The following is a 22,856-nucleotide window of genomic DNA, read 5'->3' as shown; positions in this document are numbered from 1 at the left end:
CCAGTGTACTGCATGACGAGCTGAGCTCATCATGAGCATCGAAGGGGTTAAAGCATAGTAAATGATAACCTTTCTGTACACCAAGAAATGACCATCTTTGCTGGGGGTCATCAATGATTCCCTCACTAAACCCTCCAGCAGAACTACTCATATCTCCATGGACTCTCTCTAACATGTATTTAATTTGTTTTATAGTGCCTCTCAGACACGTGTAGAGTGTCACAAAAACATACAGAGACAATAAATCATGCGTGTGTAAATTTGTTTACAGAAAATGTTACATAAGACAAAGGGCACTTACAAGCTGTAGGATTCACATATCATCCATACTGCTAGTCATTTTTTAAAGTGCTTGGTATGGAAACGCATAAACTCAGGATTCAGAATGCAGCACAGTGGTTAGGGTTGACTTTAATAATAAGAATGTATGTCTACCCAAACAAACATTTTTTAAGATCATCAGGATAATGGAAGACTGGGAAAAAAACATAACTAGCTACGCTGTTCCATGCAGTTTGCATGCAGCTCTTAGATAGCAGTTAATTGCTCACTATGCTAGATTATAATTGTAACTTATGAACTACATAGTAATAAAAGAATCTCTGTGACAAACACAGTAACCCACTGAGCTATGCACTTTAAATATTGTTCTTTGATATGCATGGTACATGCTGTTTGCAGCAGGCATATTAACCCTCTGCGCTACCTTAGACGAGTCAAAACTGCCACTAGACAAAACTCCCATCCCTCTCCAGCAGGTCCATTCTTCCCCAGAGTTATCCGGACACATTTATTGTTGCCCAAAAACTGCTGGATATATAAGGAACTTTGCAGTGCTTTTAATATTGCCATGCTGCTACAAAGCCAGGCCCAACTAACAAAACCATTCTAACCCACTCCAATTTACCCTACTCCACTCCACCCAAATCTACCCCACTTCACCTCAATCTATCCCACTCCAACCTAATATACTCCAATCTACCCAAATCTACCTCACTCTAATCTGCCCCACTCCATTCGACCCCAATCTCCACTCTAGTCCAGTCTATTCAACTCCAATCTACCCCACTCCACTCCATTCTACCCCACTCACAACTACCCCAATCTACCCCACTCCAGTCCATCAGAATCTGCCTCACTCTACCCCAATCTACTCCACTCTAATCTACTCCACATACTACAAGCTACCCAATTCCACTATAATCCAATCTATCCCACTCCACTGTACCCCAGTCTACCCACTCCACTCTACCCCAATCTACTTCACTTCACCCCATCCCACTCACTTTTAGCCATGCTGAACAGCAGCCACACTGGTGTACAGGGCTAAAACTCATTGTCAAGCCCACAGTTCTCGCATATGCAAGACCCATTGGCTTTGCCAACGCTTGTTCTTCTTGCATTTGTCCCTCTCCTGAAGCATAGCTTCTTTAAAATCCTTTTTATTAGATAACTTGTTTAGTTCCACAGCTCCACCTCGGGGAACAGCTTTTGAATTTTGCTTCCGGCAGCTCATGGGAGTGAGCGTGCTTACTTGCTCTTTCCCCTATGTGCTGCTTCCTTCCTCACATTCCCATTTCTGCACTCTGCATGTTTCTCTCCCACCCATCCCATCCATTGCTCCGCTACCTCTCCCTGATGCTCCCACCTCTCATTGGTGTTTCATTGTTTCCCCTGACTCCCACTGCCCGCTCCTCCACTTCTCCCTGTTGCATCATTTTTCTCTTTTCTCAGACTATTTTTTGGCTGCTGCAATGTTGTAACACAAACATGTTTCTATAGGATGACGCCTGCTCGTGTATACATCATAAAGTTTGGATCACCATAGCACATTGGTGCACTTATGCTCATGCATGATGACCCATGCACATGTACACATCATGTTGCTTTTCTATTTGAACTTTTTTGCTGATGTTGTTCAGAATTGGCAATAATTACTGTTTTTGTTTTGCAAATGCTGAACTGCACTGGCAAAGTCAAAAGCGGAGATATATTCTGTCTAGATACTCTTGGGGCAAAGGGTCAAAGTGCCCATAAAAGGATGGCAGCTCCATGCAATTGAAGGCTGCAGAATCTCCCACAAGGACCATTTTTAGGTAAAGATTTCAAGACCTCTTGTATATACTTTAGCATATACTATTCTGTGGCTTAAAACCATACCCCTACTTTTCATTTGTTTGTTTCAATGTCCTTTAAAAAATCCTTGTTTGCAAGTGTTCTGTCCTGCTTCTTTGTCTATTCTTTTTTCTCTATCGTTCCTCCTAAGAAGCAGGGACCAAATAATGTATCTTTATGCTTTGGTTATTTATCTTTTCTGTGGGGGACTATTTCTTTCCTGTTCGTTCTACACTGTGGGTGGGTGTATGCTCAGCTCCGATGTTAGGCAGCCGCTTATTTGCCATTTGTCAGGCACGTAGTGCAATAACCCCATAAGAACACCAAGTTTGGCATGCGTGGCAAATTACAAAGAACCTTATGGTGCTCGAGAGTTCCTACCCCCGCCTTTCTGCATTGCTTGCTTGGGATGCGTGCTGTAGTGAGAGGTGCTTTCCATTCCATAACATCCAGGTGCCCCTTGGGCACCTGTCAGGGAATATGAACTGCAGAGCTGCCTTTGTGGCTATCTTCAGGATGCAGTACAGGCCAGGTGCTGGGGCTGCTCCTGTGTCAGGTGCCGTCACTGCTGCTGCCGCAGTGCTAAGACTATGTTGCTGTTTCCATCCCTCCCTTCACGACCCCAAGCATCATCTGCCCTTCCATGCCCCCTCTCAGAGGGCGCTGCTGATGAGCATACTTTGGGAGCAGCTACGACATCTGCGAAGGTTGTGCCTAGTTCACTTGATGCCATAGGAACTCAAGACTGGGGTCAGGGAGTGCACCACCTCTGTGGCTCTGTCGCTGCCGGGAAAGTCAATGACATGCCGGAGAAAGAGGAGGAGGTGAGGAGTGTGCAGCAAGGGACTGCTTACTAGCTGTCTTTGCAGTTTTGAACCGAGCTGTGTGTAATTTTAGCCGTGATCCCCATTTCACTTTCTCTTACCTCTGCGGCACACATGCTTATTAATACTTTGGTGTCCATACTGTTACACCGTGCCTAACTCTTCGCAGCTACCTTTTCGCTCATCTTCTCTGTAGCGAACACTAATGCCTTGCCAACTATTGCCCCTTTGCAGCCAGCCAGAGGCCCTTAGTGTCTAACCTCCCCGTGTACACAGCTTCTCTCTGTACAGCCCTAATATACCCGGCGGCTCTGGTCCCTATGTTCACACACTTGCTGCCACTGTGCCCATTCTTCATGTTAGAAGCTCCTTTTTCTTCAGCCTCCTGTCCTCTCTGCTTAGCTGACTATTGTACCTCTCAGCTCATCCTACTCCTGACCCATTCTGCCTGACAATCTGGTGTGCCTATGTCCACTTTCACCTGGCTCCAGAAGGCCCACCCTCCTTTTGTCTTTCACTGCCTCTCCTGCAGTTACATTGTCCCCCAATCTTCAATCCCACAATGTGAAAGTGAAGCTTGTTCTACCGAGCCACCGGTAATGTGGCCCTGAGTGGGAAATTGGTAACGAGAAGGCACCAAAATACTATGAAATATAAGTTATGCACAGAAAACCTTGAGGCACTGCTCACCAAACTGAACACGAACAACAAATAAATAACAAGCATTGGAAATGTAAAGGGTCTAGCATTTGTTGGAGTTGGAGCTGTTGGAATTATAAATGCCAATGTTTTTACCTATGTTATAGATATGGCCTCCCCACTATAATAAAAGAAGGAACGCATTTTTAAAAAAAGTAATACAACTGCAATGGTGACATAATGCTGGGAGTGAAAATGCCAGTTCCGACGCCACGTTAAAACGAGCAGTGTTATGAGGGTGCAGTACCACAGGCTGTCAATAGGTGTCCTTTGGGGCCTCTTTAGGCCACATATGGTGCTGCATCCTGCAACATGGTCAGGCAAAGGAAATGGCGCAATGGTGAGAGCTGCTGATTGGTGAGTTGGGGATCCATGTTGGAGTCTGCTGTCAGGCCAGTGGCGTAACGAAACTTGAGGGGGCCCCCCTGCAAACTACATGGAGGGGGCCCCCCTCCCATCCTCCGTGCCAGTCTAGAGCGCTCAGGCCAGCGACCCGCCATACTGCAGGGGATGCGGGCGATTGTTACGCCACTGTCACCAATCCAGCCGTTGCAAGTAACACTGAATGGTGTAGTTAAAGGTTGGGCTTAGTCTGCCCGCAGGCTATCATAGGTGGCGGTCCATTCATTACAGGGTCCCTGCCATCAGTACGCCGGGGAAGTTTGCCCAATGTTATGTGGGTTTCCTGATGCAGACTCCTGTCATGATATACAACATCGGGCCCACTCATCGTTTAGTTTTGACAAAAGTGCATCCACTGCTCCTTCTCATTTCCGTTTTAAGACATTGGACAAAGCTTCAATGCAGTATTTCAAAAGCAGATGTAACCACAAAGAGCACATTTTGATAATACATTTTTATTTTTATTAGACAATAGCAATCTTAAGAGGCATTGCATAGCTTCATACACACTTTGACCCCAATTCCATCACAGTCTCTCTCTCTCTCTCTCTATCAGTCAGTATCTCTCTTTCAGTCAGTCAGTCTATCTCTCTCTGTCATTCAGTCTCTCTTAGTCAGTCACTCTCTCTGTCAGTCAGTCTCTCTCTCTCTCTCTCTCTCTGTCCGTCTGTCAGCCAGTCAGTCTCTCTCTGTCAGTCAGTCTCTCTCTCTGTCAGTCTATCACTCTCTGTCATTCAGTCTCTCTCAGTCAGTCAGTCAGTCTCTCGCTCTCTCTCTGTCAGTCAGTCTCTCTCTGTCAGTCTTTCTGTCAGTCTCTCTTAGTCAGTCTCTCTCTCTTAGTCAGTCTCTCTCTCTGTCAGAGTCTCAGTCTCTCTCTATATCAGTCAGTCTCTTTCTGGGAGTCTCTCTATCAGTCAGTCTCTGTCAGTCAGTCTCTCTCTCTCTGTTGGTCAGTCTCTCTTTCTCTGTCAGTCTCTCAGTCTCTTTCTCTCTCTGTCAGCCTCTGTCAGTCAGTCTCTCTCTGTCAGTCAGTCTCTCTCTCAGTCAGTCAGTCTCTCTCTCTACCAGTCAGTCTCTCTCTCTCCCAGTCAGTCAGTCTCTCTCAGTCAGTCATTATCTCTCTACCCCAGTCAGTCAGTCTCTCTCTCTCTCTGTCAGTCAATCTCTGTCAGTCAGACTCTCTCACTCAGTCAGTCTCTCTCTCTGTCAGTCTCTCACTCAGTCAGTCTCTCTCTCTGTCAGTCTCTCACAGTCAATCAGTCTATCTCTCTGTCAGTCAGTCTCTGCCTCTCTCTCTCAGTCTCTCTCTCAGTCAGTTTCTCTCTACCTCAGCCAGTCTCTGTCAGTCAGTCTCACTCTCAATCAGTCTCTCTCTCTCTGTCAGGCAGTCACTCTCTCTCTCTCGGTCAGTTTCTCAGTCAGTCAGTCTCTCGGTCAGTCAGTATTCAGTCTCTGAGTCAGTCAGTCAGTCTCTACTCTCTCTCCACTCTCTCCATTCTCTCTCTCAACTCTGTCCACTCTATCTCTACTGTCTCTCTCTCCACAATCTCTCTTCTGTCTCTCTCTCTCCACTGTCTCCCTCCACTGTCTCCCTCCACTGTCTCCCTCCACTCTCTCTCTCTCTCTCCAGCCTCTCTCCCTTCTCTCTCTCTCTACTCTTGCTCCACTCTCTCTCTCTCTCCACTCACTCTCTCTCCACTGTCTCCCTCCACTGTCTCTCTCTCCACTGTCTCTCTCTACTCTCCACTCTCTCTCCACTCTCTCTCCACTCGTTCTCTCTCTTTCCACTCTCTCTCTCTCCACTCTCCCTCTAAACTCTCTCTCCACTCGCTCTCTCCACTCTCTCTCTCTCTGCACTCTCTCTCTCTCCACTCTCTCTCTCTCCACTCTCTCTCCACTCTATCTCTCTCTCCACTCTCTCTCTTCACTCTCTCTCTCTCCACTCTCCCTCTCCACTCTCTCTCTCTCCACTCTCTCTCTCTCCACTCTCTCTCTCTCCACGCTCTCTCTCTCCACGCTCTCTCCACTCTCTCTCCACTCTCGGTCTCTCCACTTTCTCTCTCTCCACTCTCTCTCTCCACTCTCTCTCTCCACTCTCTCTCTCTCAACTCTCTCTCTCCACTCTCTCTCTCCCCACTCTCTCTCTCCCCACTCTCTCTCTCCACTCTCTCTCTCTCCACTCTCTCCAGTGTCTCTCCATGCTCTCTCCACTCTCTCTCCACTCTCGGTCTCTTCACTGTCTATCTCCACTCTCTCTCCACTGTCTACTCTGTCTCCACTGTCTCTCTCCACTCTCTCTCTCTAGCCACTCTCTCTCTCCACTGTTTCTCTCCACTCTCTCTCTCTCCACACTCTCCCACTCTCCCTCACAAAGTAGTGTGCGTTCCATGGGTGTCCACAGAAATGTTTCCAGGGGGGGGCACATTTTTAACTTCATCACCATCCCCCTTGTACCCTTCTCCCCTCTGCCTTGCACCCTTCTTGCCCTCCCTCTTGCACCTTTCTCCCCCTCCCCCTTGCACTCTTCTCCCCTTCCCCATATACCCTAGTCCACCTCCGCCATGCACCCTTTTCTACCTTGCACCATTCTCCCTCTGCCTTGCACCCTTCTCCCCACTGCCTTGCACTCTTCTCCTCTCTGTCTTGCACCCTATTCCACCCCCACCTTGCACCCGTCTCTAACTTTCACCCTTCTCCTCTCTGCCTTGCACCCCTTCCCCCCTCCGCCTTGCACCCTTCTCTACCTTGCACCCTTCTCCTCTCTTCCTTGCACCATTCTCACCTCTGCCTTGCACCCTTCTCCCCTCTGCCTTGCACCCTTCTCCCCTCTGCCTTGCACCCTTCTCCCCCTCCGCCTTGCACCCTTCTCCCCCTCCGCCTTGCACCCTTCTCTACCTTGCACCCTTCTCCTCTCTTCCTTGCACCCTTCTCCTCTTTGCCTTGTACCCTTCTCCTCTTTGCCTTGCATCCTTCTCTTCTCTGCCTTGCACCCTTCTCCCCTCTGCCTTGCACCCTTCTCCCCTCTGCCTTGCACCCTTCTCCCCTCTGCCTTGCACCCTTCTCCCCTCTACCTTGCACCCTTCTCCCCTTCCGCCTTGCACCCTTCTCTACCTTGCACCCTTCTCCCCTCAGCCTTGCAGCCTTCTCCCCTCTGCCTTGCAGCCTTCTCCCCTCTGCCTTGCACCCTTCTCCCTTCTCCCCTCTACCTTGCACCCTTCTCCCCTTCTGCCTTGCACCCTTCTCTACCTTGCACCCTTCTCCTCTCTTCCTTGCACCCTTCTCCTCTTTGCCTTGCACCCTTCTCTTCTCTGCCTTGCACACTTCTCCACTCTGCCTTGCACCCTTCTTCCCCTCCACCTTGCACCCTTCTTCCCTCTGCCTTGCACCCTTCTCCCCTGTGCCTTGCACCCTTCTTCCTCTCCCCTCTGCCTTGCACCCTTCTCTTCTCAGCCTTGCACACTTCTCCCCTCTGCCTTGCACCCTTCTTCCCCTCCACCTTGCACCCTTCTTCCCTCTGCCTTGCACCCTTCTCCCCTCTGCCTTGCACCCTTCTCCCCTCCGCCTTGCACCCTTCTCTACCTTGCATCCTTTTCCCCCTCTGCCTTACACCCTTCTCCACCTCTGCCTTGCACCCTTCTCGGCCCCCCTTTCCCTCTCCCTGCGGACGCCCATGATGTGTTCTAACAAGAGTGCTTACCTGAGGGCACCATTTTGCTGCCTGTCCCTTCTCATGTGAGCTTTGCCCTGGAGAATACTCTGTCTGGGGGCCCCCACTCCCAGCCTTGTCAGGGTCCCAAGCACTTCTCTGTGCTGTCTCTTGCTATTGCTCTCTGAGCCCCCCCCTCCCTTGTCCCTGTCTCTTCTCTTCTCTTGTGGGGTGGGCCCCCACCCCATCCTTGTCCCTGTCTCTTCTCGGATGGGGGCCTGTCCCTGTCTCTTCTCTTCTCTTCTCTTCTCTTCTCTTCTCTTCTCTTCTCTTCTCTTCTCTTGTGGGCCCCCACCCCATCCTTGTCCCTGTCTCTTCTCGGATGGGGGCCTGTCCCGGTCTCTTCTCTTCTCTTCTCTTGTGGGGTGGGCCCCCCACCCCATCCTTGTCCCTGTCTCTTCTCTTCTCTTGTGGGGTGGGGCCCGGACCCCATCCTTGTCCCTGTCTCTTCTCTTCTCTTCTCTTGTGGGGTGGGCCCCCCACCCCATCCTTGTCCCTGTCTCTTCTCTTCTCTTGTGGGGTGGGGCCCCCACCCCATCCTTGTCCCTGTCTCTTCTCTTCTCTTGTGGGGTGGGCCTCCCATCCCATCCTTGTCCCTGTCTCTTCTCGGATGGGGGCCTGTCCCTGTCTCTTCTCTTCTCTTATGGGGTGTGCCCCCCACCCCATCCTTGTCCCTGTCTCTTCTCTTCTCCCCCTACCCCATCCTTGTCCCTGTCTATTCTCTTATCTTGTGGGGTGGAGCCCCCACCCCACCCCATCCTTGTCCCTGTCTCTTGTCTTCTCTTGTGGGGTGGAGCCCCCACCCCACCCCATCCTAGTCCCTGTCTCTTCTATTCTCTTGTGGGGTGGGGCCCCCACCCCACCCCATCCTTGTCCCTGTCTCTTCTCTTCTCTTGTGGGGTGGGCCCCCCATCCCATCCTTTTCCCTGTCTCTTCTCTTTTCTTGTGGGGTGGGCTTTGTTTATCGAGAGGAGAGAGTGGGGGCCGGGCTCTGTGCTGCCTCAGAGGAGCAGTGGAGACTGCTGTCTCTGGGGCCCCCATCCTCTTTCCGGGACTGCCTCTGGCTCTGGCTGAAGAGAAACAATGTATATTGATACTTTGTTTCTCTTCAGTCAGAGGGAGGGGGCGAGGGGCTCCGAGCAGGCTGCACCTGCTTCAGACGCAGAGGGAGAGAGGCTTGCTAGTTCAGCGCAGACCTCTCTCACAGCTCTCAGAAGAGCTGAGGGGGCCGGGCCCCCTGGGGCCCCCTTCATTAACTGTAGAGTGAGGCCCCCCGCACTGCAGGGGCTGCGGAGGCGTTTGTTACGCCCCTGCATCAGGCTCAACATCCTGTGATAATCGACTGATTGTTTAATGTCCCTGAGATTAAGGCAAGATTACACTGTATAAATAAAAGTGTTCGTAAAGTAACAAAAAAACTAGCAATACAACAATGGCTTCGGAAGGAAGGTGGGGCCTGCAAGCAGTGTTGTGGGAGGGGTGAGGGGGAGGCATAGGGAGATGAATGGCCATGAAGCAACCAACACAGTGTTGAAGGAGGGGTGAGGGAGAGGCATGGGGAGATAAAATGATGGCAAGCAAATGATGTGACCAAAGTTTAATTGCACAAGTAAACAGAACAGTTAATGAGCAAATAGGCAGGCCAACTAAAAACAGAATTCTCTCTAAGTATAAATAGCCTGAACAGTAAGAACACATGTAAAAGGGGCAGTCCTCTGGGAGGTTACAAAATTCTAAAAGGAGAACTACTAAGTATATTCACCAATGAAAAGCCAGCATTTCTAAAGGAAAGCAACAGAAACCAATGAAAAAGATTGGCTTGTGTTCAAGCTCATTTCCTAGATACAGCATGTCTCGAAGAGACAGTGCAAGCACTGCCTGAGCAAGACCTAAAAAAATTACAAGCTGTGTTCACATGAAAACAGTGTTAATTCCTTTTTTTATAGAGTAAATGACATTTGAGTTTAGTAAAGAGCTCAAGTCAAGCAACATACTTCAGCTCCACAAATCCACTCCACACCACACTATTCCCCGCCACACACTTTCACAACTAACAATTCAAATCCAACCCAAATAATTCCACTCCACAACACATACATCCACTCCACTCCATAACACATGGGTAAAAGACATTGTCATTTACAACACTAATAGCTCTAACTCCGACAAAAACGAGACCTATTAGCTAGGCCAATGCGTGTTCTTAAAATGAGCTGCTTCTAAGGATGGCAATCACTTTAACCGCATCCGTGCGGCGCGAATTCCCCGCCCATACTGACTCCGCCTTGCGCGGGCGGAGTCATGACGGAACGGTTCCGTCATCAGCACAGCTCCACCACCGCTGATGACGGAACCGTTCCGTCATCAGCATCGAAGGGGTTAAATAACTAGCATTCATCATCACGACAATTGCATGGATGGGCCGGGAAAACCCACTTTGGAGATGTAGCCACTAAGTAGGAAAGGGCTGACCTGCTGAGAGACCAGTAATATTGCTGTATTATTGCTTCTGAAAGGATCAAAATGGTTTTAGTAGGGGATTTTATGTAGCCAAACAAGGGTACTACTGCAGATGTAAATACCATCAGACCCTTCATCCTGTGCCATTTCCTCAAGCTTTATACCTGGCTTTACAACAAACAGAGGGGCATATTTACAAGGAGTTAACACCACCAGAATTTCACTTTTTCCGACGTTCTGGTGGCGTTAAGTCCTTCGCCTTATTTACATGGCGGCGTTAAGCCACTTAATGTGACTCAAACGCTGCCTTGTAGAAAATGCCCCCATTCAAGCAGCACTTAGCGTGAAAGGGGCATGCAATGAGTGTCGCAGTGTGCGTTCAGCTGCAACACCCATTGTTTTTTGATGTTGCCATATTCACAAAGTACGGGGCAATGCCAAAAATATTGCCAGGGAATACCTGGTTTGAAGTAGGCAATATGAGGAGAAATGTTTCATTTCTCCTTCTATTTTCCTCTTTCCATGTGTGCTGCATTCTGCAGCAATCATTGAAATTGCAATTCACCTGTAAAGGTTGTTTATGTGCAGGAAGGTGTCCCTTCCTGCACATAAACAATCCCCCCTGCAACACAGGCACCCTTGCAACATGGCACAAGGGTGCCTTAGCTGGCGCTAGGCAGCTTCATTAGCGCCAGCACTAGGGGAAATGCAAGAGTGCGCTGCATTCTTGTAAATACTGCACATCCCTGCGTTTTGAAACTGACTGAGCACGGCGTTACCAATTTCGGCGTAACGCCACTCTCGGACAGTTTCTAGTAAAAAAGCCCCAGAAAATATCAAACAGCACCAATAGCATTCTGTTCATTAGCAAAATGAGGTCCTCATTTGTGGGGATTTGGCGTAGGGCAGTGCAGCAAGTCAACTTGTTGGGCTGCCCTATGCCAGATTGAAAGGGTAGGAAAGCATCATATTTATGCAATGCAGTGCATTCCTGTCCTTTCCCCCTGTCCTGGTGTCATTTCAGCAGGCTAGTGCCAATGCAGACACCCTTGCATCATGGTGCAAGTTCACCATGGTGCCAGGGTGCCTCCATTGTCGGCAGGATTGTTTGTGTGCAGAAAGGGGCACCTTTCTGCACAGAAACAATTCTAAGAAGCCCTTTTCTCTTTCTATGTGTGCTGCAGAGTGCACCTCGGAAGGCATAAGGTTTTGCTGCTTCCCCAGGTTTACATGCACTTGTAAATCCGGGGCAGTGCCAAAATCCATGGGTATTGCAAGGGAGACTCCACCACAACGCCCTTGGAACGCCTCCCCAGCTAAGAGTAAGGCAACACGGCGATTTGCGCTGCCTTGCCTTACTCCATATCTGTTTTTAGCTCATTGAGGTTCAAATGTCTACTGTTCAGTCACTCTTGCATGCTGGATAAATGTAAGGAATTGTGTGGTCAGAACTGGAGGTCACATTACATTATAAATGGGTATCACCTGCAAAGAGATAATGCTAAATCTCTAGTTCCACCACAAAGTACCCAAATGGTTCAACATAGACGTTGAACAATAATGGCACTAATACAGAGTCCTAGCATAGGGCACAGGTTACAGGAAAGGGGTTGGCTAGAGTCTCACCAATGTTTACACAGCTTCAGCAGTTAGAGAAATAGAATTCAAGGCTGCCAACAGTAGTATTAATAGTAAGCCATACCTTTGAAAAGATTTCCCGGTCCAGCATACCAAACACCAAAGATAAGTCTAAACAAATTAATTGGCAAATTAATCAAATACTGGACCCTCAGATGGTCAGTTTAACACCCTTCTATATTGTCAGAGGAAAGGACAACTTCTTTCTGTGCCGCCCTGCACAGAATAATTTATGTGAAAGGTGTTCAGTATCTTCTTTAGAGGGGGACATGTATGATGAAAAAAACACAAAGGGATTTAAAAAAATCCTTTTGGCAATGTTGTAATTCTTGCTTTATCGTGAAGGTAGCACTGGAGAGGAAGGAAAAAAGCCAGGATATGCCAATAAAATATCCCAAAAGGAAACCGATCCAATCTGATCGAAGCAAAAAGTCAGACAAGGGTGCAGATCTCAACAAAAATCTGGAATGAAATATACACATTTCTCTCATAAGTCATCCTTTATATATGTTCTTCAAAAGAAAACTGACAAAAGAGGAAGATCCTCTGCACCATCTTGGAATGGGAGACTCTCACCATCTTGGACAGGGCTAATTAAAGGGTTTGGTATATCTCTTTTCCAATGGCTCAAGGCGTTTTTTACTATGAAAAAGAGGCCTAAGTTTGGTATGCTGCAAGCTGCCCAGAATTATTGAGATGAATGATAAATAGATTGAAACTTCCAGGTACACAGCAATTTAAACAATAAGCCACAAGATTGACTTGATGAGTTATCGCAAATGGACAAAAAGTCACAATCAAAATGTAACCAGCAATCCATCAACTGGGAAAAAAATGAGATAACAGCCAATATTTCTCAGTAGCTGCAGGAGCTAAAGGATCAATGTGAGGAGGAGGTAGTATAAATTGTGAACTTTGAAAGAAGTATCAGCTGGATTATTACAAGAACATTGTGTAATAGTCAAATAAGAAGCTCAATTGTCTTGAGTTGCATTACAGCATCATCGTAAATAGTACTCCAAACTCTAATTAGTTTGCATGGTTTCCCCACTACACTGGGGATAATAACCAGGAGATAAAGCATGTTTAACTCCAATCCTTTACACGAAGCATTCCAAAATGTGTTAGATATTGAGTTTCTCTGTCATAGAAGATGGTATAAGGCAATCCATGACAGCGAACAATATCAGTTAAAAAGCATTGGGATATTTCATTGACTGTTGCCAATTGTAACACAAGAGAAAAATTAGCTACCTTTAAAAAAGAGTTTACTGTGACCATTAGCACATGGTATTCTTCTGAGGGTGAAAGATCTGTTATAAAATGTCTTTGAAATCATATATGACAATGTTCAAGCGACGCTGGTAAAAGCTGCAAAAAGCCAAAAGGTTGAGAATTCAAAGAACTATATGTAATTCTTTAGTGGGAATCAAAACAGCTTGTTGACAAAAACACAGCTCGTTTAGTCAAACCAAGGGAATTTTAGATGAAGATCCAACCACTACAGATACATCTGTTCTTAAACCATTTTGACCTAACCAAAAAGGGCAAAACTATCCCAACAACACATTGATTTGGAAGGATAGCCGGCTCACATGTGAGCAATCACTACGGATAATGATGAGATTAGGCATCTGCCAACAATTCTGTGAAAGAGGAGTAGATTACAAAGTCATACTGTGCAAAGAAAAATGCCTATCTTGTTTGGCAGCTGTTTCTGAACTAAAGATTTCTCACACTCTGCAAATTGAGATGATCAGTTCGAATTTCACAACCTATTCAAAAATATCTCCGTTCATTACACACCATCTTGTAGCCAAGAGCTGTCATTCAAAGCACTGAGAAATTCCGTTCTGAATCCGACAGAACATAAACTACAGGATGTTCTTGTCCACTATCTTACTATGTCTAATGGCTTTTTCAGAGGTCTCTGTTTCCATACTAAACTTCTTTAAAAGCCAGGATGACACAGGATCACAGTTTGCATAAACATCTCTTTTAGGGTACGGAAAGCTCATTAGCTTGGTTGTTTTAGCACATACGCTCCTTCATATTCTCCTTTATTAACGATCCGAGGTTATGTTCCCAGTTATCTCTGTAAACTTCTTAATACATTGACAATAAAGTTTGTTATTCAAAAGAAACTTTGTGTTGCTTTAACAGTTGTAAAAGATGCCCAATCCAACATAGCTGCTACCTTGTTTTGATCAATACAAATGCCTTTTTATGGATCCGAAGAAAGAATTATAATCTAAATACAAGATATTCATCTTCTTTCTCAAACTCACATGTCTGAGGTATAAAGGACAAATAATGTTGCTGGTGTCTTGACAAGGCCAGACCTACATGTTCTTTATGCATGCAAAAATCTGTCAGAACATGAGAATTGCATCCAAATTGAGCAAGACAAACTGTTTCAAGACGTGACATAATCTGAGTGTGGCATCTGGCAAAGTGCTGATGTAGAGTGGGTGAACAACTTCTTCCCTACTCAACTCATGTGGTCTTAGGTGAGCACAGGGTACGGTCCCAGCATCTACCAGGTACAAATGTAACAAACTGTAATTTTTGGCATTTTAGTTTACTTCCAAATAATCTTTGACCTGAGACGCAATACTGTTGGCTGTGATTTTCATAACAAATCGAAGTGCAAGCTGCTCTATAAATGTGTCGCAGTAGATTATTGTTAGCTCTCCGGGAAGCAGACTTCGACAAACTTACCATCTTGGGTGGGAGAGGCAGACCAACTGTGACCACAGATCTCCCACAACTTACCTAGAGATAATACTTATTAGGTGACAATAGAATCGCGCTGGAGACAGTTAGGAATACAATCTATTTAGTGCAGATTACTGGAACAACTTTTCCCGAAAGATGTACACACACACAAGAAACCCACACGGCTGTTGGTGTTCTGGATGGCTGGAGAGTTGGTTGTTGATCACCGTCCCCATGACTTTGATGGGGAAGGGAAGTACTGAGATGGGTTGGTAGTTGCTGAGTTCGCTGTGGTCAGGCAATGTTTTTTTATGGAGGGCGTTGACTTCTGCGGGTTTCCAGTTGACTGTGAAGGTTGCTCATTTAATGGAAGTGTTGATGATGGACATGAGCGTGGGGTGATCGCGGATCCTCCTAAATTGAAGATGTGGTGGGTCTATGGGGACTCCTGACTGGATGGATTTTTTTTTTTTTATTTCAAAAGATTTTATTGGGAGAAAAGATTTTTACAGACAGTACAGAGTCAGACAGAGGACGAAGGCAATAATGGTCTTGCTGTCGCTACATACATGGCTGTTGATACATTCTGCTTTACAAAGGTGCTTGAGTATCACTTATACATAATTGACTTATAGCCTAGGCAGCACTACATCTTACCATTTGTGTTGCCTCCGTGAATTGAAAGAGACGAAGTATAGAGGGGAGTAGGAGAAGGCGAGAGGAAGAGAGAGAAAGAAAAACGGATATGCGTATGGCAGGTAGTTGGTTGCTGGACCACAGAGTTTATTATCTGGCGCCACCTGGGGGTGGTGGTGGGGGTGTTTTGAGTGTGTTCACGGCGGCTTCTGTGAGTCGAGATATTTGTCTAGGGAGAGCCACATCTCGTTGTCCTGGCCGACTTGGGAGGTTTGGTTTCTTGTTATGTTATCAGCTCCCCGTAGGAAGGTGATCCAGTTGAACCAGACTTTGAAGGTGGCTTTCCCTATGTCCTTCCAGTTAGAAAGGATTATCTTAGTTGCCGCCGTGAGGAGTAGGTCAATAAGGCTCCTGTCGTTAGAAGAGTGTATCTCTGGGGCCATGAAAGCGTATGTTATGCTGAGGATATCAAGATATGGTGAGTACCCCATTACATTGAAGATGAAATCTGTCACTTTCCCCCAGAATGTCTTTAGTTTAGGGCAGTGGATGCTAGGTCTCCTTTCTGTTTCTGGCAGTTCCAACATAAATCGTCGTTTCTGAGTCCGACTGCCGCTAGGCGCGCCGGGGTCCAGTATGCTCTGTGTAGGAGCCAGTATTTTGTTTGTGCAAGTACTGTGGTGACTTTGTTCCTGCTTGCTGAGGACCAAAGTTGTGCCTTTTCTCTCTCGCTAAACTGCTCGGAGTGTAGTGATTCCCAGTATTCTATGGCCTTACTGTTATCCTGGTTGCCTTTGCGCTTAGGAGTTTGTATAGATGTGAAGTGTGGTGCCCAATTTTGTTGAGGTTGGTCAGGTATTGGTGGATTGTTGGCACCTCTTTGCTTAGGCCTGCTTTGGTTATTGCCGCCTTTACTTTAAGAAAGTTATATAGTTCTATGTCTGGGAGGTCGTGTGCCCGTTGTAGGCTAGCGAAGGTGGTGGGGGACCCGTGTTCCTCTAGTTTGGGGCCAAGAGGCTAAGGTAAGAATACTGTTTTTGTATTTTATTTTGGTGTTGTACCAAATGGATTCCCATTTTGTATTTTTTATGCTTCTTTCCATTCTTTTGTCTACCAATTGGAGGGCGTTTTTAGTATTTTTGAGGATTGTGTTGTTTGCCTCCGGATGTTTGTTAGCAGTGAGAAGGGCCGCTGGTTTGAGGCCGCACAGTAGAGCTCTCTCCAGCTCCATCCAAGCCGGCGTGTACCCCTGTTCAGGCGTCAGCCAGTATATGCCTTGTCTGGCCAGGCAGGCTATTTGGAAAGTCTTAAAGTTTGTGATATTGAGCCCACCTTGGTCCTTTCTCAGCCTTAGTTTCTGGAGGCCTATCCTGGCTTTCTTGCCTTTCCAGAGGAACCCATTTATAATGGCGTTTAGTTTTTTGTGAATGTCTTCTGTGACAATTAGTGGGAGCATGTTTAGCATGTAGTTGACCATGGGAGTTGTCATCATTTTTATGGTCTCTACTCTGCCCCACCAGCTAATGCACTTGGGGGATCACTTGTCTAGCTTGTCTTTTATCTTGTTTATAATTGATTTTTCATTCTGGTCTAGTGTTGACTTGAGGTCCCTGTCGAAATAGATACCTAGGTATTTTAGGGCCCCTTTTTGCCAGTGTAGACCTGAGGAACCTATACTGTCCTTAGTGGTGTGGACGTTGAGTGGCTTACATTTGGACTTGCTTCTGTTGTGCTTGTCCCCGGCTACCTATGCATACTCGTCGAAGGTGTTCATTAGTGCTTCTATCGAGGACTCTGGGTTTTCTGTCATGATGAGTATATCATCAGCATATGCCGCTAGTTTGACCGTGCTGCCTTTAATCGTCACCCCTTTTATCCCTGCGTTGTGTCTGATCATGGCCAGTAGGGGTTCTAGGGTCAGTAGGAACAGCGCCGGGGAGTGTAGGCAGCCTTGTCTCGTTCCTCTTTCCAGGGATAGGGGCTCTGAAGTGCCCCCATTTACTACTACTCGGGCTTTGGGGTTCTTGTATAGTGCCATCACCATTGTCCTGTAGTTCTCCCCTAGGCCAAACTTCTGCATGCAATTGTCAAGGAAGGGCCATGAAACTCTATTGAACGCCTTTTCTGCGCCTTTTCTGCGTCAAGCGCTATCATTACTGCTGGGTTCGTGTTTGCCGAGGCATGGTTTATTATGTGGCATAGTAGTCTTGTGTTGTCTTGGGATAGCCTATTCTTAAGGTATCCGACCTGCGTCTTGTGACTGAGGCTTGGGAGCTGTGCGTTGAGTCTCCCCGCTAGTATTTTCGCATATATCTTGCAGTCTACGTTGATTAGAGAGATGGGGCGGTAGTTCTGTGGGAATTGTGTGTCCTTCCCTTCTTTGGGAATGACTATAATGTTGGCCTCCCCCATTGAGTCTGTCATCCTCCCTCTCCTGATACAATGTGTGAAAACCTCTCTCATTGTATTCTTGAGTAGGGGTATGAAGTGTTTGTAGAACTTTGCTGTATAACCGTCCGGGCCTGGCGCCTTGTTGTCATTTAGAGCCGCCACCGCCATGTTTATCTCTGCCCCTCTTATGTCTAGCTCTAGTGTTGCACGTTGTGCTTCTGTTAACTTGGGTAGGTTCAGCTTGTCTAGGAGGGCAGCTTCCCCATCCGAATTTAGATCTTTGTCTTCTTTGTACAGCTCCTCGTAGAATTCTTTAAAGACCCTGAGGATCTCCTTATTGGCTGTTTGGGATGTCTTGTTGGAGTCTGTCATGGCCGCAAAGGCATGTTGCCTCTACTTACTTTTAAGATATGATGCAAGGCCTCTACCCACTTTATTTGCTGAGCATAGGTTTATGGCTTTGTACTTGTTTATCCATTTGCCGGCCCTCTTGCTTATTATCTTGTTAAGATCGTATTTTTTCCTAGTTAGGGTCGTAAGTGTGTTTTTGTCTACTAGGTTGGCGCTGTGGTGCATCTCCAGGTCTTTAATCTGTCTCTCTAGATCTAGTATTGTTTTGTTTCTGTCCTTGTTCATTCTGGATTTGATGCTTATTATTTTGCCCCTGATTGTGGCTTTCATGGCGTCCCAGAGCACCCCTTTGTCTGGTTTGTCATTGAATTCTAGGTATTCTGTAATGGCCTCCTCAATGGCTGCCGCATTCGCTGGGTCCTTAATGACGTCGCTATTAAACCTCCATCTACGGCTTATTTGTTTACTGTGGCGGCCACTAAGTGTTAGGCTGATGACGGAGTGATCTGACACTGTTCTCTGTGAAATCTCTGTTCGTTCTATGAGATGGGTGTGTGTGGATGAGATCAGGATATAGTCTATCCTGCTGTAGGAGTTATGGGGGTGTGACTAAAAAGTGTAGTCCTTAGCGTCCGGGTGTTGAAGTCGCCATGGGTCTCTGAGGTGGAGCTTGGTGCATAGGTTCTTGAGCGTGTGTTGTGGCTGGGTTTGGTGGCTGGCTCTTTGTGGGTGTCTATCTGTGGTTTGATCCATCACCTGATTGAGGTCCCCGGCTACTATCAGGAGCTCATCTTGAGGGAGATTGCCCAGTTTGTTGCCCACCTCGTTCCAGAAGGACTCGTCCTCTGTATTAGGGCCGTATATGTTTGCGATATGTATTGTTTCCTCCCCCGCTTGAGACTGGTTATTAACATTCTTCCATCCTCGTCCGTGTAACACTCGTGTAGGGTTAGTCTGGCTTTCTTGTTTATTAGTGTTATTACCCCTCTCTTTTTGTGTGCGGCTGGTGAGCATAGGGTTAGACCTATCCATTTTGCTTTCAGGCGTTGTGCATCCTCTTCGGAAAGTTTCGTTTCTTGAAGGACGCACACATCACTCTTTAGTTTTGTTAGGTAGTCAATCACTTTCCTTCTCTTGACCGGGTGGTTAAGCCCCTTAACGTTGAGAGAGGTTATTTTTAAATCTGAGAGAAGCTGGTGGGTGAAGTAGGCGTGCAGCCCCCGGGTATATTCGGTGCAGTGAGGTAGAGTTGGATCTATCCCGGGGCTTGCCTTGAGGTAGATTGGTTGCTTGAGGTGTAGTGGTTGTGTCCGGGTTATTGACCGTTGCAGGAACGGCCCGTTGCACCTCCACTTGCATTTCCGTTGTCCTGCGAAGCTCTTCTCTTTGCAGTGTCTGATCGCTGTGCCTCCATGTCCTCGGGAGGAGGACCTCGAAGATGTCTCCTTAGCTCGCTCGGGACGTCGAAGATCATGGTGTGTCCTCTGTCCATGATTCTCATTTTTGCCGGGCCTGCGAAGCTAAAGGTGATGTTGTCCTTTCTCATTCTTTCTCTCAGTGCCAGGAAGCCCTTCCTCGTGTCGACGGTTTGGCGTGAGAAGTCTTGCGTTATTATTATTTTGCTGTCTTTCCATTTTAGGGTATGATTTTTCCTCGCCACAGCAAAGATAGCTTCTGTTTGTTGCGATCTTAGTGGTTTACAAATGATAGGGCGGGCAGCGTGCATTTTGGAGTTTTATCGCTGGCACTCGGCATGCTTTGTCTAGTTCGAAGTTCCAGTCAAATTTGAGGCCCGTGATTTGAGAGATGAGCTCCTCTAGGAGAGCTGAGCAGGATCCTGGCTTGTCCTCCTCTCCTTCCGGGACTCCGAGCAGTCTTATATTTCCTCTTCTTGAGCGGTTGTCATACTCGGCCAGCTGCTTCTGGAGGTTGTTGGTGGCTTTAGAGACTGAAAGTAGTGTGCTGTTTGAGTGTATGTTGGTGTCCTCAATATCGCTGATTCGCGTTTCTGCAGCCTCAATCCTGCTGTTTGTATTGTGTTGGTCTGCTCTTATCGCAGCTAGCTCTAGCTGCATGTTGTCGATTGATTGTTTGGTGGACTTTGCAACCTCATTCCCCTCGTTGACTCTCTTGAGGATCATGTCCAGAGTTGTGTCGTTTTTTAGCTTTAGGGGCGAGTCTGGAGGATTGTTTTTATATTTCTTTACTTCGCCTATTGTTTTCTCTTCTTGGCCTGCCATTTCGCCTAAATCTCTTCTGGCCAGATAGCTTTCGAGCCTGCTGCCTTTCGGTGTGCTGTAGCCGCCGAGTTGGTGTGTTCTTCTAGCGGACTTGGTGGTCCTTTCCTTGTGAGCTGGTGGTCGAGTCTGTATCTGCTCGGCTCCCGGATGGATCTTGTTCTCGTTTTTGCACCCGCCGGCTCCACCTCAGGGTGCTGGCAGGAAGCCTTGTCTGCTCTTTTTGTGTCTGTACTTCTTGGGTTATTCTGTTGTGGCTGCTCCCAGTATGCTCTTTCGGTTTCGTTTGTGCCGCTGCAATAGGTCTTCTGCGGGATCGATACGCTCTACCTGTTTAGCGATCGCCTGTCCTCAGTGTTGTTCGTTTGTTCGTGTGCTTCTGCTTGCCTAAATGCGCGCTGCAGATTATGGCCTTGGGTGGATTCTACCACCTCCAAGATGTCCACTCCTAGTCAGTCCCTTCAGTTTTGTTTTCACAGCGGTGACTATTCTGCCTCTCTTGCCATTTGCCGCTGCCTCTCGTCGCCTCTGCCGGCAACTACTTGTCTGGTCTGGTCGTGGTCGTTTCTTTTTGTGTTGTTCGTTCTTTCGTTCGTTCGTTTGTTCGTGTCCTCCTACTTTGCCTATTTGCACGGTGCTGACTTGGCCTTTGGGTGTGTTATACCACCGCCAGTGTGTCCACTCCCAGTTGTACCTTCCGTTCCGTTTTCACAGCGGTACTTCCTGCCTTTCTCGGCCTTTGCCGTTGCCACACGCCGCCTCTGCCGGCACTTACTTGTCTGGTCTGGTCGGCGGTCGGCCCACAGTGTTGTTCGTTCGTTCGTGTCCTTCTGCTTTGCCTATTTGCTCGGTGCTGACTTGGCCTTTGGGTGTGTTGTACCACCGCCAAAATGTCCGCTCCCAGCAGCACCTTCAGTTTCGTTTTCACAGCGGTGATTTTCCTGCCTTTCTATGCGTTTTGCCGTTGCCACTCGCCGCCTCTGCCAGCCCTTACTTGTCTGGTTGGCGGTCCGATCCTTGGTCTTTTGGGGTTTGAACTCGGCGATCTGTGCAGCCGCTCCCTTCCTCTTGCACAGTGACTTTAGTGCGGCGCCATCTTCTCTCTCCCGTTACGTCTCGCTTGGTCCGGTGTTGTGGTGCTGTTTCCCAGCCTTGTAGTTACTCTCGGCTTTCCGCGCTTCCACCTATGTGTTCCCGCTATGTTCGCATGTCCTTCCGAGTTCTTTGCCATTCTATCTGTTTCTCGTTTCGCTCATGTAATCGCTGTTTTTTCCTCGGGTTGGTGGAGGTAACGGACTCAGGCGTCCGTCCTCATTGCTGTCCAAGCCACGCCGCCAACTGGATGGATTTCATGATTGTGGCAGTGTCTTCATTGGTAAGCAGTTTACAGTCAGATAGGTGTTTGTCAGTAAAAATCAGCTAGCACCAGGGCAGACTAACTCAGCTGCTGACACATAGCGGATCACAAATGGCAGTAGCACCCAGAGTTGGCGGAAAGTATCTTCCCCGAATATAGAGAACCTTGGCTTTAACTTATTGTCACTGTGGAGAATGTGCAATATCAGGATTTTTACACACTGGAGATTCCCAGGCAGTTTAAGAAGGAGGCATCCTACAGTCTTTTTTTAATTAAACTAATATAAAATACATTTTTCTCAAGCAGTAAGCTGTTGGCTTGATGTTGGTGTCTGTGCTGCCCTGCTTGTCTATGACACTGCCCAGGTAGGTGAAGAGCTAAACCTCTTCCAGTGCATCGCCTGCAAGGGTGACTGCAGTTGCGCTGGCCATGTTAGCCTTCAGGATCTTGTTTTTTTCCCTGTGGATGTTGAGGCCAAGTTGTGCTGATGTGGCTGCCACATTGTCAGACTTCTCTTGCATCTGCAGCTGGGTATGGGAAAGCAGGGCCAGGTCATCTGCAAAGTCCAGGTCATCGAGCTGAGTCCAAGGTGTCCACTGGATCCCATTTCTTCTCTTTGCTGTGGATGTCTTCATGATACAGTCTATGGCTAGAAGGAAGAAAAAAGGCGAGATCAAACAACCTTGGTGGACTCCAGTCCTCGCTTGGAAGGCTTCCATGAGTTTTCCTTCATGGACTATCTTGCAGGGGGAAACATCCTTTACAACGAAACTTTTACAACGCAGTGCTATTACAACGTAGGTTTTATAACGAAAACCATTACAACGCATTGTGCTGGGGGGCGCTCTAGGATAGGGAATAGATTTAATTTACTATCCAACACCTTCCCTAGTGTCCACGGGGACTGGAGTTGGAATAGTAAATTAAACTATTCACTATCCAGCACCCCAAAGCGCTATGCGTTGTAATGGTATGCGTAGTAAAACCTGCGTTGTAACAGCATGCGTTGTTAAAGCATGCGTTGTAACGTCATACATCCATCTTGCAGGTCATTCCCTTGTATGAGTTCCTGATGATTCCTACAAGTTTATCTGGCACACTGTAGTGGTGGAGGATCTTCCAAAAGGTCTCTCTGTCCACGCTGTTGAATGCCTTCTCATAGTCAATGAAGTTGACATAAAGTGGGGGGGGGGGGGAGTTCCATTCCATTGACGCTCAGGGATAATGTGCAGTATTGCAATCTGGTCGGTACAGTATCTATCTTGGCGGAAGCCAGCTTGCTGGTCTCACAACTGAACATTGACTTGTCTCTTCATTCTGTT

This window comes from Lissotriton vulgaris, chromosome 9 (genome assembly GCF_964263255.1).
Source record: "Lissotriton vulgaris chromosome 9, aLisVul1.2, whole genome shotgun sequence".
In the NCBI taxonomy this organism is placed as follows: Eukaryota; Metazoa; Chordata; class Amphibia; order Caudata; family Salamandridae; genus Lissotriton; species Lissotriton vulgaris.
The sequence above is the reverse complement of the archived record's forward strand: the minus strand, read 5'-3'. Positions refer to the sequence as shown.